A 16,890-nucleotide genomic window follows, 5' to 3' on the forward strand; every position below is an offset into this window, starting at 1 on the left:
GGTGGTTGGTTTCAGCCCCCTTACCTCAGCCATGTCTCTGAGCACTGAACACCTTGTACTTCTGTGTCTTGCTCAGTGGTGGTCGGGCTCAGCCTTCCTTACCTTGGCCATGTCTCTGAGCACTGAACACCTTGTACTTCTGTGTCTTGCTCAGTTGTGGTCGGTTTCCACCTTCCTTACCTCGGCCATGTCTCTGAGCACTGAACACCTTGTACTTCTCTGTCTTGTTCAGTGGTGGTCGGTTTCAGCCTTACTTACCTCGGCCATGTCTCTGAGCACTGAACACCTTGTACTTCTGTGTCTTGCTCAGTGGTGGTTGGTTTCAGCCTTCCTTACCTCGGCCATGTTTCTGAGCACCTTGTACTTCTGTGTCTTGTTCAGTGGTGGTCGGTTTCAGCCTCCTTACCTCGGCCATCTCTCTGAGCACTGAACACCTTATACTTCTGTGTCTTGTTCAGTGGTGGTCGGTTTCAGCCCTCCTTACCTCAGCCATGTCTCTGAGCACTGAACACCTTGTACTTCTGTGTCTTGTTCAGTGGTGGTCGGTTTCAGCCTCCTTACCTCGGCCATGTTTCTGAGCACCTTGTACTTCTGTGTCTTGTTCAGTGGTGGTCGGGCTCAGCCTTCCTTACCTCGGCCATGTGTCTCTGAGCACTGAACACCTTGTACTTCTGTGTCTTGCTCAGTTGTGGTCGGTTTCAGCATCCTTACCTCGGCCATGTGTCTCTAAGCACTGAACACCTTGTACTTCTGTGTCTTGCTCAGTGGTCGTTCGGTTTCAGCCTCCTTACCTCGGCCATGTTGCTGAGCACTGTACACCTTGTACTTCTGTGTCTTGCTCAGTTGTGGTCGGTTTCAGCCTTCCTTACCTCAGCCATGTTGCTGAGCACTGTACACCTTGTACTTCTGTGTCTTGTTCAGTGGTGGTCGGTTTCAGCCTCCATTACCTCAGCCATGTCTCTGAGCACTGAACACCTTGTACTTCTGTGTCTTGCTCAGTGGTGGTCGGTTTCAGCTTCCTTACCCCGGCCAGGTCTCTGAGCACTGAACACCTTTACTTCTGTGTCTTGCTCAGTGGTGGTCGGTTTCAGCTTCCTTACCTTGGCCATGTCTCTGAGCACCTTGTACTTCTGCGTCTTGTTCAGTGGTGGTTGGTTTCAGCCTTCCTTACCTTGGCCATGTCTCTGAGCACCTTGTACTTCTGTGTCTTGTTCAGTGGTGGTTGGGTTTCAGCCTTCTTACCTCGGCCATCTCTCTGAGCACTGAACTCCTCGTACTTCTGTGTCTTGCTCAGTTGTGGTCGGTTTCAGCCTCCTTACCTCAGCCATGTTTCTGAACACCTTGTACTTCTGTGTCTTGCTCAGTTGTGGTCGGTTTCAGCCTTCCTTACCTTGGCCATGTCTCTGAGCACTGAACACCTTGTACTTCTGTGTCTTGCTCAGTTGTGGTCGGTTTCAGCCTCCTTACCTCAGCCATGTTTCTGAACACCTTGTACTTCTGTGTCTTGCTCAGTTGTGGTCGGTTTCAGCCTTCCTTACCTCGGCCATGTCTCTGAGCACTAGACACCTTGTACTTCTGGGCCTCCAGGGAGACTGCCGTTCTGGAATATGACAGCACTGGAGGATAATGGCTTCCTGGTCGCTTCACGATTCATTCTTCTCCAATTTTTGGCAGTTAATGTTCAAATCTTTTTTTGCCCATTTTTACCTGAGGAAAACATGCTGCCTAATAATTCTGCACACCTAGATGAAGGGTATTGTATCCTCAGGCCTCACTCCCCTCATTACACAAATACACATCACCTCATCTGTTTCATCCAGTAAGCATTCAATTTTATACAGCTTGGCATTGGAAAATCTGCATAAAAATTATGATTTGGTCAAAATATTCACTTGCCTAATAATTCGGTACACTTTGTATGGGGCAATTAGCATCGGTCCCATAGGGTTTTTGCAGGATGAAGGTGGGCCCAAGTTCATTATTAAATAGATAGATGTGACCAGGTGAGACTGGTGTACTTTTAGAAAGCATTATACAGCCATTCAACATGGATGTGGAAAGTTTTCCTACCTTATACTAAAATGCACGATTAACGAGATTAATTCCAGCTGGACTAGTAAAATGTCAATTTTCAAATTTAAAAAACTTAAAATACAACAACAAAAAAATCCAACAAAACAATAATGCGGACATTTTGACATGGATTTTCAAAGTAAGTACACCTGCCTTCTCAGTTTAGCATAATTATTTAATAATGCAATCAGTTGGTTTTGTGATGAGTGACAAGGGGACTTATTGCTGCCTGTTGAGAAATAACATTATAAGTACAGGTGAATTTTGTAGTATTAAAAAAAAAAATGTCTGAAGGCATGCAATTCCACATCCTATATAAAGTGGAAGACCATACTATCCTCATCAGTAGACAATTGGTTACAACAAAATCTTAACCGTCTCTACTTAGTACCGTTATCATTTTAACCCATAGTATTATATAGTCAATATCTGATTTTATGTGTTAGAAATTTAAAATAAATGATGTTGCTATTAGTGATTACTGTGTATCCTAATTTTTGCAATTCGGTTTCATTAAAAATTTGCCACCATTTGACTTTTACAGGCACTTTTTGTTTCACTGTAGATTCAACTTTAATGTGGTCTGTGGCCATAAATTAGTTGACGGGAGCTTAGAAAAAGACAGTTACATACTCTACCATTGGACTGTCAGTATGAGCTCACTGACTGATGCTCATTTAACCCATTCTGCAATAGACTGTCTAATACGGAGGCTATAGAAGTCAAAAGGTGCAAAATTTTTAATGGAACCCAATTGCAAAAATCACGAGTTTCAGAGGAAAGCGAGAGAAGCGGCACTCTCCACCAGCAATGTCAATAAAATGCACTTTATTTCAGTTGCAGACAGACATGAATGAAATGAGCAGCGGTCGTTTCGCGTGAGAACACGCTTCTTCCGGCTTGCACTTCTGTTAGCCAGAAGAAGCATGTACTCACGCGAAACTTCCGTTGCTCATTTCATTCATGTCTGTCTGCAACTGAAATAAAGTACATTTTAATGAAATTGCTGGTGGTGAGTGCCGCTTCACTCGCTTTCCTCTGAAACCCACGATTTAATACATGTTTTAAGCTGAGCACCGCAAGATATGGTGACTATAAACTGAATATTTTTTGTTCGGTCTCATCTTTCTTTTGAATTGGGTGTGGTAGTAGTGCCAGCTTTTTTTTTTTCTTTTTGGTCAAAAATGATTTTGATTCAAAAATACATGCGTTTAAGACAAAAATTGTTACCCCAAAGGTGGACAACTCTTTGAAAGACATCACTTGTCGATTAGGTAGGGGAATCTAGCGGTTAAGACCCTTCTGTTAGTGACTTTCAGTCTTGTGGACTAGGATTCAAATTCATAATGGACCATGAATGACTGGCACATGTCAGAACAATTTGGCTACGGCAGGGAGCTGTATAGTTAACGGCTGGTAGATCTGATAGAGCATGTATTCAGACTCCACTGACCTGTAAATAATTGTTTTGCTTACTTTGTATTTATTTGGGAGAGGTTCCGATTATTCATCAGCTTTCTATATTTATTTCCTTTGTAAGTTAAACTCTAGATTAGCTCCTCATTTCTCATCCCGGGCTTACATGGTCACTGTCCTATCTTATCAATAAATACCTGCCGGCTGTCTATTGACAAAATACATTAAGACACTTCTATGTGAATTTATGGTGAAGGGGACTTCAGACATAGCGGATGTGTCTGGATTTACGATTAATCTGGTTTCTAAAATGTGCGGCGTATAGATTACTGACTACCAGCATGTTATCTGTTTTCTTGATAGAGTTCTTCTAAATGAACATGCTACTTATTAACGTATGGCATCTCGAAAAATTCAGCTTTTCTGTTATTTTTGTTGTAACAGCCTAGTGCCAAGTGCTTGAACACAGCGTCCTCCCACTTGCCCGCTCTCTCCCCTCCTTGCCCTCCCTTTCTCCCCCTTGCCCGCTTTTCCCCCTCCCTTGCCCGCCCCTTCTTCCCCTTGCCCGCTTTTCCCCCTCCCTTGCCCACTCTTGCCCGCTTTTCCCCCTCCTTTGCCCGCCCTTTCTCCCCCTTGCCCGCTTTTCCCCCTCCCTTGCCCGCTCTCTCCCCTCCTTGCCCTCCCTTTCTCCCCCTTGCCCGCTTTTCCCCGTCCCTTGCCCGCCCCTTCTTCCCCTTGCCCGCTTTTCCCCCCTCCCTTGCCCACTCTTGCCCGCTTTTCCCCCTCCTTTGCCTGCCCTTTCTCCCCCTTGCCCGCTTTTCCCCCTCCCTTGCCCGCTCTCTCCTCTCCTTGCCCGCCCTTTCTCCCCCTTGCCCGCTTTTCCTCCTCCCATTGCCCGCTCTCCCCTCCTTGCCCGCCCTTTCTCCCCCTTGCCTGCTTTTTCCCCTCCCTTGCCTGCTCTCTCCCCTCCTTGCCCGCCCTTTTTCCCCCTCCCTTTCCCACCCTTTCTCCCCTTTGCCTGCTTTTCCCCCTCCCTTTCCCACCCTTTCTCCCCTTTGCCTGCTTTTCCCCCTCCCTTGCCCGCTCTCTCCCCTCCTTGCCCGCCCTTTTTCCCCCTCCCTTTTTCCCCTTCCCTTGCCCACCCTTTCTCCCCCTTGCCTACTCCCCCCCCCCCTCGCCCGCCCTTTCTCCCCCCCTCGCCCGCCCTTTCTCCCCCCCTCGCCCGCCCTTTCTCCCCCCCTCGCCCACCCTTTCTCCCCCCCTCGCCCGCCCTTTTCCCCCCCTCGCCCGCCCTTTCCCCCCCTCGCCCGCCCTTTCCCCCCCTCGCCCGCCCTTTTCCCCCCCTCGCCCGCCCTTTCCCCCCCCTCACCCGCCCTTTCTCCCCCCCTCGCCCGCCCTTTCTCCCCCCCCTCGCCCGCCCTTTCTCCCCCCCTCGCCCGCCCTCCCCTCGCCCGCCCTTCCCCCCCCCCCCTCGCCCGCCCTTCCCCCCCCCTCGCCCCCTCACCCGCCCTTTCTCCCCCCCGCCCTTTCTCCCCCCCCTCGCCCGCCCTTCCCCCCCCCTCGCCCGCCCTTTCCCCCCCCCCCTCGCCCGCCCTTTCTCGCCCCTCCCTCGCCCGTGCTTTCTCCCGCCCTTTCTCCCCCCCCTCGCCCGCCCTTCCCCCCCCCTCGCCCGCCCTTTCCCCCCCCCCTCGCCCGCCCTTTCCCCCCCCCCCCTCGCCCGCCCTTTCTCGCCCCTCCCTCGCCCGTGCTTTCTCCCGCCCTTTCTCGCCCGCCCTTTCTCGCCCGCCCTTTCTCGCCCCTCCCTCGCCCGTGCTTTCCCCCCCCCTCGCCCGCCCTTTCTCGCCCCTCCCTCGCCCGTGCTTTCCCCACCCTTCAGACTGATTGGTTCAACTGTATGGATGATTCTCCAGAGAAGAAAAAGTGAACGGTACCATAAGTCCTGTGTCCGCCAACAGTAAATCCTCCAGAGATCATTCATATGAGGTTCCTTTTCATCCAAACTCAGTTGTACTTTTGCCACTTGCTTGTCCTAGTTGTGTAGGTGTCACAATACGACCCCATTCACTTCTATAGTGCCGCAATGTAGCAGAGGCACCGATCAAGCTTTGGTCTTGTAACGGCTGGCGCAGGAAAAGTTGCCGTGTAACTCTAGCCTAAATAATTTATCACTTTTCTTCTCCATGTTACCAATTTGCAGTATTGATAAGATTATTTCTGTAATTTGTAAAAGCAGGAATATTATGTAGAAGACAGCAAGTAAAAATCCTGAACCGTCTGCATTAAAAGTTAACTAGTACTTTATGACAAACTGTAAAATGAGTAGTGCAATCTCTAACGCTTAAAGCCTAATTGTTTAATAAAAATAGATTTAACCAAGAGATTTGTTAATTTTCTCACTATTTTCGATATTTGTTTTCGATCAGTGATGGAGACGTTCCTCTCTCTCTGTTCAGGGGCCGAGAATCTTTCTTTACCAAGTCATTCTACTGACGCAGTCAATTACTTTGTATTAGCTTTGGCAACCTTCTGTACAGTTAACGAATATGGATACCTTCAGGGACAATTTTTTTTTTTTTTTACTGAAATGTATATTTTTTTGGCTTAATATCCTTTTTGCAAGTAGGTTTCTCTTAAAAAAAAATATTGCTGGCTGCAGCATGAATTAACTAAGAACCTGTCAGTCAGCTCGTTCTGTCTGGAGAATTTCTAAGTCATTTATATTTCTTTCTCTGAGCTCCTCTTGGCTGATTTATAATCACAAAGTTCCGCTCAACTTTCATGTTTGTTGCGGTCACAAATCGGCTCAGAGGAGTTCAGAAAAAAGCCGAAAAACTAAATAAAAGCTGAATGATAGATTCTCCGTTAACTCGGCATGAGGTGAAATTCAATTACAATCATGATTTTTAGCCCCCCGAAAAATTCCCCCCCCCCCAAAGTGCTATGACTAAAGACAACAGTCTGAAACCCGCTTGCTTGTACTCAAGTGGTTACGGACTTGTGACTTTTTAATTTTTTTAAATATTTTTCTAAAAAAGGGTGATTTTATGAAGATGTGGATTCAGGGATTTTTCCTATTTCCACTTTTTGTGGCACCTCAAGTTTTCTCTGCATTGATCTTCGTCACATGGGTGAACTGTCTATTTCTATTCCATTTTTTGCACCTGTTGACTATTTACAACAAAAGTTTTGATGGTTCTGTGATCACATTCCAATATCTTAGTAATGTAAAGAGTGTTGCACCCTGTAAGATTTGTAACAATTTTTCACTTCTCGGAGTAATTTAAATTTCTTTTTTGGCTCGTTTTGCCTGAGGAAAACATGCTGCCTAATAATTCTGCACACCTTAATAAAGGGTGTTGTATCTTTAGGCCGCACCCTCCCATTATACAAATACACATCACCTGATCTGCTTCATCCAATAAGCATTCAAGTTCATACAGAGCGGAGGTGGAAAATCTGCATACAAATGATGATATGGTCAAAATTCTCACCTAATAATTGTGCACTCTGTGTAATATATTAACAGTTGTAGCTGTGTGTGTAGAAGTTTCTGTTAAGAGAGGGCTGTGATAACAAGCGACCTCCAGAGATTGCTTACATGGATAATGCCCAAAGGACTGTCCTAATCATTGTTTTCCAGAGAGACCCCCCCCCCCCTAGATCCAAAGAGTCATACTGCTTGCTAGGAACCCTCCTGCCCACCTAAACAAGTACCTGTAAGAAAGTCTTTCCCTGCCTGACCCCAATGAAAAAAAAAAGATAACCGCAAAAATAAAGAAAAAAAAAACAAAATATAAATTGATATACAGTGTATCTTTTGCAGGGTGCGATGGGTGTCAAACAGGAAGCATGTTCCTTTAAAAGTCCATGTCGGTTTATTACTTCATAAACCAAAAAAAATAAAAGGAATATAAAGAGGCAAACAAAGCGAAATGTCCTTTAAGCAAGTCTCTGCTTAGCCAGGCCTGTGGGCACACAGGCTGGGTACCGTCCAGTATCCTGGCTCGGTCTGGAGACAGCACACAGGAGGCCTTCTCCCTCCAAACACACAGACTATGTCCCAAATAATTTGTTTTAGTATTTTTGCATTAGAGAAGGGCTAGATAAAGGGCAACCGTCCCACACGTAAATGCAATAATTAAATGACAGGTGCGTAAAAGGTCATTTGGAAGTTGAGGTGTAAATGCCAATAATGTTGGAGCTTGTGGAGTTAGAAGTACTGGATCGTCTCTGCAGTGAACAGATGTAGAAGGAGGACGATTACAAGTGTCCATGATGGATTATAAGCAGAGGACACGAGAGAAGACGGCGGTATGACCATCATAAATTGGGGGAGACTGGACATCTGCAAGGACTAGATTGCAGCAGGTTTCTGGGTAATCAAACATCCATGATTCTGTGATGTAGATCCAGAACTGAATCACCATAGGGGAACCTGTGTGTTGTGTATAACGTTTGTAGCTTTTCCCAGGGCTTGCTTGTATTTTTTTTCCTGAACCCAAGCTCAGTAGGGTTGAGATACTTGTCTATTCATGAGTCTACCCTCAGCCTTCCTGTTACTTTATCAGATGTTTTTTGCATAATTTAGACATAAAAAATAACCAAGGACCACTAGAATAAGAAGTTTAGAGAAGTAGTTTGGTATTACATCTTTTTGTCATCATCGGACCTGGGGAGGGTGTGTATAGCTCTTTTGTTGCTTTCTACCATCGCAAACCTTTGGTGTGATCAAATTTAAAACCTGGACAACCCCTTTAAGAAGCCATTTCACAAAGTTGGACTATGCAGATGTTAAGAAGCTCCTTGGTAGTGAATGATCAGCCCTTGGTGGTCCTATCCCCATTGCTCAGATTGCTTCTCCTTTATGAGAAAGAACCAGCAAACAAGTGGATGGGCAGTTGACCCAAAGATCATGAAAGTGTTTGGGGAAACAAAGCCAACTAAGGTAAGTGACTACGGCGTCTTTTTAGGTGGACATCAGTCTAGAATCCGCCTGAAAAAGTGCCCCATAAAATGAATATGGTGCACAGCAATGTCAAAACAACATTGCTGTGCACATGTTCTGTGCTATGTCACTTCATGTAACTAATTAAAGGTTCAGGAAGAGGTTAAAAGAAGTGACCTGCTCATTCTTCAGTATAGAGCGAAACCCACCGCCAGCGGGTGTGCTGAAGCGGCTTCACCTGGAAAAACTTGGGGTATGACCATAAGAATGATGCCAAGTCCTTCTTTTCTGGACAAAAAAAAAAACTGGTGACATGGTGAGGTGAGAACATTAGGATCCTTGCTATTTTCATTGTTTTTTTTTTTGCTTTTTCTTTAATGTTTGCATTGACTATTAACCGACCATGATCTGCAAAAATTCAATATATGAGATATTTATCTAATGAGGACATCATTGCAACAGATTGCATTCTAGTTGGCTGCTATTCAAAAGAACGAACAAAGCCATTTGGGCCCATATTGAATAGTGAGTATTGATTTTTTTTTCTGAACGCCCTTGATGTTTCTTGCAGGATTAGCATTATATAACCTCCTGGCTTTGCCCACCAGAGCTATACAGAGCTGTAATGAATAATGTTTCTAAACACTTTGTTATGAATCCCGCATTTGAGTCAGAGCGGCCTTGAATCAACAACCAGGACAAGACTAAAGGCAAGAACAGAGATTGGTCATTAGATATAAAACATAAGTAAAAAGAGAAATAAAGATGTAACACTCGGGTACAGTTGCCTGTCATAGAGTTTACATCTGTCAGTCCTCTTGCAGATGGCATGTCATATTAACCCTGTAGGAGTTCATATTAGGAGCTGTAACATTTATACAACCCCTTCCCATATTCCCTGTTAATGATTAGTGACATCATAGAAGTGTTACCACTACCTAAGACCATGATTTATGTGCTAGAGTGGAGAGTCGCTAAGGCTGTGTTCACACTGAGGTTTTGGCATGCATTTAAAATATGCACTTGGAAATATGTTAACACCTAGTGGCATCTATCACCATAAGAATCCAATGCAGAAAAACAAAAGTTTGTTTAAATCATACAATTCTGTTTCTACTGGATATCCCTGTTTAGAAAATGCAGTTGGCTGCACAATTGCAAACAATGGTATCCAGTAGAAAATATAAATGCTTGCCTAAAACATGCGTAGCCTTAGTATCAAAGGCTCTTACCCTGTTGAGACTTTTAAAGACGCTTCAATAACAAATATATATCTTTTCTTTCTTTTTTTACATTTCTTTATGTTCATTTTATTAATATTGTTAAAACTTTTTTTGTTTTTCTCTTAAAGTGGTTGTCCGGTCTTTTGAAGACTGCAGGTGTCTGAATCCTTACAGCTCGTGTCACGATTCTCTGATGTTGCCGGTGAGAGTGGGTGGTCACCTGATGTACATACATGCAGTCACCTGCCGACTAGACGTTCTCGACCTCTCGCAATACAAGTGAATTGAGTGTTGCCGAAACATGTCTAGTTGGAATGTGGCCGTAAGTATGCAAGTAGCCCAGTCTCACTGGCAACGCTGGAGAATCATGACAGTGTGCTGTGTACAAGCTGTAAGGATGCAGACATCAAAAGACAAGACAACCCCTTTAATAGAAAAGTAAACATTTTTTTTTAACAATATTAAAAAGATGAAAATAAAGAAATGTAAGAAATAAACATATTTGGTATCCCACAAAGATCAACATCTGCAAGGAGTTTGTATGTTCTCCCCGTGTTTGCGTGGGTTTCCTCCAGGTTCTCAAGTTTCTTCCCACAATACAAAGACATACTGATAGGGAAATTTAGATTGTGAGCCTCAATGGGGACAGAGATGATAATTTCTGTGAAGTGCTGCTGAATATGATTGCGCTATATAAGCAAAACATAAAATTGTAAATAGTATTACAGCGTCCATAAAGTGGACTGAGTGACTGGAAACTGGACAACCCCTTTAATATTAAAGTTTCCTTAGGGGACTTAAACATGTGATGCTACAGTGTTTCTGCATATCGCAAAAAAATCAATGTCTTCTATGACGCTCAGACTGCGATTGGACTTCACAGAAGAAATTGCATGACTGGGATGAGAGCCTTCAACTCGGCAGCCCCAGGCCGATTGCTGGGGGGATGGGAGACTGTACAAACGAACTGCCAGGTGGATTGCAGCGCTTAAATGCAGTGATTGACAGCGGCATTTAAGAGTTGAACAGTAGTGAACAGTGGTAGCACTAATAAAGGTGAAAGCCAGCTGTGTAATATAGACAACGTCTGCACTGTGTGGGCGGGCTCAGCTCCTGAACCCGCTTCATACACCATGACACACTTCCCGGCATAATAGTACATCAAAGCGCGTCAGGGGTGGGGGGTTATTTACCTGTCAATAGACTCCCGAGCACTGGACGGCTCAGGAGACTAAAGTGCACAGCTCTCATCAGAGTATGCACACAAAGCGGGGTATGGATTCAATAGGAAGCAAAGGCTACAAATCATGACATCCGGTGAGCTCGCGGTGCCCTTTACTAACTCACATTTATTTCTATGGGTGTTACGCATAGCACAGCTGAGCTATGCTGTTTTCACAACGCAGCATTTGAACACCGGGACCTAGAAGTAGTTATTTCCGTCTGGCCTATATAGGGCAGAGACGGGACTAACCTTCAAGCGTGTTGTTTAGGTAACCTTATTCCACCGACCTTTCAATCTAGAGCGCTTGGCTGATTTCGATAGGTAGTAAGATCGGACTGACCCTTTTAGAGATAAAAATAACCATTTATATATACAGGAGTATAGATATATATTCTATGTACACCGACATTAGAGGGCTAAAATAGATGATCTAAAACAGACAATTCAAGAATATGGACTGAAAACCAAGAACCTTTTCCACTGCCTACCTGTTCTCCTTTCACACGTTCTTTGCTATTACCTCGAGGTGCATCAAGCTACTAAAAGGATATTGAAAGGAAGTTTTAAATTACAAGAAAAAATATATATATTATATGTTCCCCACTAATTTTGAATAATAGGTCACATTTCAGATATCATTACACATATGCCTGAGCGGAACATATGACTCTCGGCTGCAGAGCTCTCACCGTACAGCTGCATACATTAAGAGCGCAGGGCTTGAGGGTTATCTTTCATGTTGCTCCCTGGAGGTGCTCAATACAATCTCTATACATCACCTGATAGATCTCAGATACTATTATAGAGATTTCTGGGTTACATGTTAGGACCTTGGTATAGTTGTGTATCTCTAATTTGCCATTAAATACTCACACACAAAGCACAAGTCCTTCAAAATAAAGAGAAATGTCTCCACCCATGAATGCTCCTTTTCTGCTAATGGTACTTTGCTTGCCGGAGCAGCAGTCTGGTGGCTCTTTGTACTGTAATTGTGTTCCCATCACGTTTTAGCAACCTGTTTGAATCCCTGAAAAAAGGGATTCAGAGTATCCACAGATGGGGCCATTGACCTCAATGAAGAGGACAGTCACTTTGTGCTCTGTCTGACCTCGTTTTCCACAGTTTTTGCTTTTTGAGGCAGGCAGAAAAACAGTCAACCATGTTTCTGTGTACCTGAAAAATGCGGACACTGCCAGAAAATGTGGTTACACAGAGCATACAGCGAGTCCGTCTGCTTCATTGAAGTCAATGGCCCCATCGGTGGTGATACGCTGAATCTATTTTTTTTTTTTTTTTTTTCAAGACAAAGGCATTCCCCGGCAGGACATCCCTAGTACACTTCTCACAGAAGGCTCTGGTATAAGCCGCTGATATATGCATTCATATATTGTAATTACTGAATTCAGATGCTGTCAATCACAGCTCAGCAGCGTCTCAGACTGATCGACTGCTAGGTTAGCGGCTGAGCAGGGTTGCCGACCGTCCAGAAATTCCTGGACAGTTTGTAAAAATAGGGAACTCTTTTTTGCCGAGTCCGTAAATTTTTTTTTTTTTTTTTTTTTTTTAAGGCATCTGTGATTTTTTTTTAAACTGAAGAAATTTGTACAGATTATTTTGTCTGTAATGATCATCCTATTGCCGTTTACAATGAATGTAGCCGATGTCGTCATATCAGAATTATGGGCTGTAGACATGCATCACTTCTAATCATAATGATTTATTATAGTTTTCCAATGTGTCCGTAAAAAATATTGTCTGTCTTTGATTTTTTGATAAGCTGTCCAGAAAAAATAAAGTCAAGTTGGCAACCCTGCTGCCGAGCTGTGATTGGCAGCATCTGAGAGAGAGGGATGGTAGCGCACACCCTCAGAGAAAGCTCTGAAGATATGCCTAGTTGAACTACAAGCAGAAATTTCTCATACTGTGCTCCAAAAATCAATATTTCTGCAATGGAGTGACGTTGCACAAGATAGTAAAGAGTGGCAGAATCAGGGGGAGCTCAGGGATTTTTACAAGGTATTTAGCTCAATTATTTTGAGCAAGTGACAAGTCCTCTTTAAGTTGTCTATAATTCAGCCCCTTTAGGTGATCCTTACCTAGCGGTTATTATCTTTACTTCGTGTTGCTTGGCTGCTTTTTAGCTTCACTTCATTAGAGCAGATGTCATACTTTGCACTGATGAGGGCCAACACCCTGAAACGCCGTGTCTGCAAATTTGAGATTCTGGTTTGGCTTTTATCCTAGTCATATGGCAAGGCTTGTTAAAGGGTCGATATTGACCTTTTTTTGTATTGTTGCTTCCAAAAGGTGGTGCTAGAGTTCAAGTCCTCTTCCTCTTTGAAGAAGCTAGTTGTATATATTTTACCTACAATGCCTACAGAGGGAGTCTTTGGTAGCCTAAGACACCCCTTCTGCCTCATTATTGATTCAGGCTGCTGCTCTCTTCCTCCCCATGCAACGCTGCCTCCTCAGATTCACTGGGGTGTATAAGCACAAGCCCATTATAACTTCCGCAGGAAGTCAACACAGGGATAGGTGACTTCCCGGTAGCAAAGGAAGAATGGCCAGTGAGGAAGGGACAACTGCTGTGCATTGACTAAGGGGATGGAAACTTGATATAAGGTCTAGAGAAACGCTTTGAGAGGTAGGTACACTAGAGCTCAACTATTAATGTCTTTGTCACGACACAGCTGTCGCTTGTCCAGGGATCAGGGGCTTCTACCCTGACCCTAATACAAGGGGGCGCCCTAGCTCGCCCGATTTCCCAGGGTACCTCTGAAGGTGAGGATGCTGAGGCCTCCACCCTTGCCCTAACTCCCGAGTTAGCTCTCCGCTAGTTCTCCCCCACTTGGGGAAGAGGGGCGCTACTGTGCACCGAAGTACACCCACCCAACAAACAAGGCAACACAGACTGGGATAAACAGAAAACTCCAGGCACACAAAATATTCTCACATATAACAGAGGGAAGCACCGGGGTGTGTAGGTAGGGGGAATAAACCAAAATGGAGAAGGATAAGGAATAACCACGCATACAAACCAGACACCAGTCACAAGTTATTTCTCCCAAACTCCTTCTCATAGATCTCCTTACTCTCCTTAGCCATGCAGCAAATGCTAGCTCTGACAAGAAAAGGGAGTGGCTATTCGAGCTCCGCTTTGAGCACAGGGAAATCCAACATGGCTGCTTAACCCCTGTTCTGCTGGAAGAAATAAATACGTTTAAAATGACGGAGAAGTGCTTTTTCTCGAAGTTGGAGCAGGAGCCCTCCGGCACTGAGGTCTCCTGCCTCCAACCTGTCGCGGTAACTCCATGACAGTCTTAGATGCACTGGTTTACATAAACTTAAAGCATATATTATAATGGGCTGTACTGGTTGATGTAGCAATACAGCCGACCTGCCTATGTCATAGTCGGAGTTGGCCTTTACCAAATTAGTGGGCTCAGTAGCAGATTTTTAACCAGGAGACAGTAGATCAGTCCGGCACCATCCAATAACTCTTCAATAGGAGACCATTTTTAACACCTTCTGACTGTTGGGATATCTTAGTGCTCAACCAAATAAGTGATATCAATGCGAAATTCAGAGATTGAAAAAGTGGCACTCACCATCCCATAAAAACACTTTTCTTCAAAATTCAATAAAACGGATGGATGCAGGAGGATACGGGCAGCGTGATGGACGATGGCTGGTTTTGCGTCAAACTACGCTTCAACAGGTCCTGATACCCGAAACGGTAGCAGATTTTTATTTACTGGAGGTATATAATGAGGCTTTCAATAATGAAATTGTGAGTGTATGTAGGCGAGTATCTCAGCTCAGTCGTGTTCCCGGTTACAGGTCCAATCCAATATAGCCTATACAATGGGCACACGGTGCAGGTGAAGTAAATAAGTGAGAAACTTACTGAAGCTCCAATGTCAACAAAGAAAACGGTATCACCAGTTCAATACAAGACATCACTGAAATGTAAAGTTGTTCATCATTGGAGAGAGGATAGTTACTGTATTGTAAGCCATGAGTAATGTAGGCAAAATTATACTGTCAAGTTTTGTAATATTTTAAAATTTAATATTTTGAATAATAATAATTACATGTCTTTTGAAAGCTGCATACCCGTTTTACCTTGTGTCTCAAACTTGCATCAGCTCACACTTGGGAACCCATTTTTCATGCTTACTTTATTAAAATTGGAATTGCACATTTGGGCAGTTTTCTGATTATTATTAGGTCTCACTGACACTGGACACCTGTTGTGAGGAGATTTGTAGCATTCGTGCTGTATAGAGAGGTGAACCGTGCACCTTCTAAGCCAAGAATTCTAGAATAAAAACGTAATAGAATGTAACATAGAAGAAATTATGTAAATTAAAGAAAAATGCCTCAGGGTGGAATCTGGGGACGTAAACCGGTTGGTCGGAAAAGGACGATTGCAAAATTGCTATATTACTCTTAATAATTTGTGCATTTTATAATTTTTTTTACTGCTGTATATCCTATTACAAATTAGGCCAGTTTCACAGGCAAAGATGGCAGGACTGTTTGCGAGTCTCCATTTTATTCCCAAAATCGTAAGTTATCCCCTATCCATCTGATGGGGAATAACTTCCGGGTTGCTGGGGCTTCAACCGCTAGCATCTCCAGCTATCCCCAAAACGATGTCCTCGATCCTATGCATCAGGCTCTGCAGAGCTTCACCTTAAATGGATCAGAAATATACATGCTGAACCTCCACTCCTTCATTGTCATTGAGACTGTCGGATTTAGACGAGCGCTGCACTTGGATTTCTCTGGCTGTCCCATAGTCAATGAATGGAGTATTTGTTGAGAATGGTCATCTCTGCTCCATTTAAAGGCTCGTTCACACGTCCAATTTTCTTGTACGACTGCCTTCTGTGGTTTTCATGCATAGCACTTGTATCTATGATATTCTGTGAGGCTGTCTGCGTGTCCAATTTTTTTTTTCTCGGACTATGCGGTCCGTGGAAAATATTTGAGACCTATCCGATATTTATCTGAGTGTTGGATCAAAATCAGCAATGAAAGTATATGGGTCCGTGAAAAAACTAGACTGCACTCGGATGTCATCCAAGTGCGGCACGATTTTCACGAACTATCAGAAATGAGCATGTGGAGAAACTTTTTTTTTTTTTCCTCTCCACGTACGAGAAAAACTTACACTCGCACCAAAATAATCTGTCCGTTTTTCTCATATATGGAGAATACTGTCTGATTGAGCCCTAAGATTGGGCTCTGCAGAGCCCCCTTCTTGGAATATGGGATAATTTTAGGATTTTTGGAATGAGCCTTTAAGTGACCACTAAAGATACTTAATGGTAGCGAGGATTGAGATTGCAATTTATTGCAAACCAACATGGGTGGCATGGGAGAAAATGCCATAGCACAGACCCATTGACAGATTTGTTACAGAAATTTCTAAGTTATGTGACTGGGTCTCAGAGAAATCTAAGCACGCTCTACAAAAACAACTCCATTCAGCTGTATGGAATTAATTTTCAATTCCAGAATTTTTTTTGCAACATTTCTTTTGTGAGTGTAGTCTACTAAGGGTTAGACTGGCCCATCAGTGTACAGAAGCATCTTCCCCCCTGCCCAGACTGTGACATATTTGTGGTCCTCCACCACCCAGCCCAGCAGAACTCACAATGGGGACTTGCACCTTTCTATCAGAGATGTGTGGTAGACCCTCAGTCTTATCGTTGGTTGGCACATTTATTATTTTATTTAACGGCCTTCATCTTGATCTCGAGCCATGGCGACTTGATGGATGAACGATCCGTAGCAGTGTTTCCCAAACCCCGCTCTCACGGCCCCCCCAACACATCCTGTTTTCAGTATTTCCTTATTATAATAATATATATATGTTTACCCAAAATACAAAGGAAATGTGTCGCCTTTAACCTCAGGTTCTTTAGAGGTCATTTCACGGTGTATGGTTGACACAATGGAGACAGACCCTATTCAGAAGACAATCTAGCAAAAACGTA

At 43.9% G+C, this 16,890-nt stretch overlaps 1 protein-coding gene across 1 annotated transcript in view; it reads left to right on the forward strand.

Annotated features, from left to right (window-relative positions):
* The window catches only part of B3GLCT (beta 3-glucosyltransferase), a 506,218-nt gene that overhangs the window by 135,825 nt on the left and 353,503 nt on the right, over positions 1 to 16,890 (forward strand). The gene's annotated exons all lie outside the window — the stretch shown is intronic.

This window comes from Phyllobates terribilis, unplaced genomic scaffold, assembly GCF_046119375.1.
Source record: "Phyllobates terribilis strain yellow unplaced genomic scaffold, ASM4611937v1 Scaffold_2__4_contigs__length_985480577, whole genome shotgun sequence".
Classification (NCBI taxonomy): Eukaryota; Metazoa; Chordata; class Amphibia; order Anura; family Dendrobatidae; genus Phyllobates; species Phyllobates terribilis.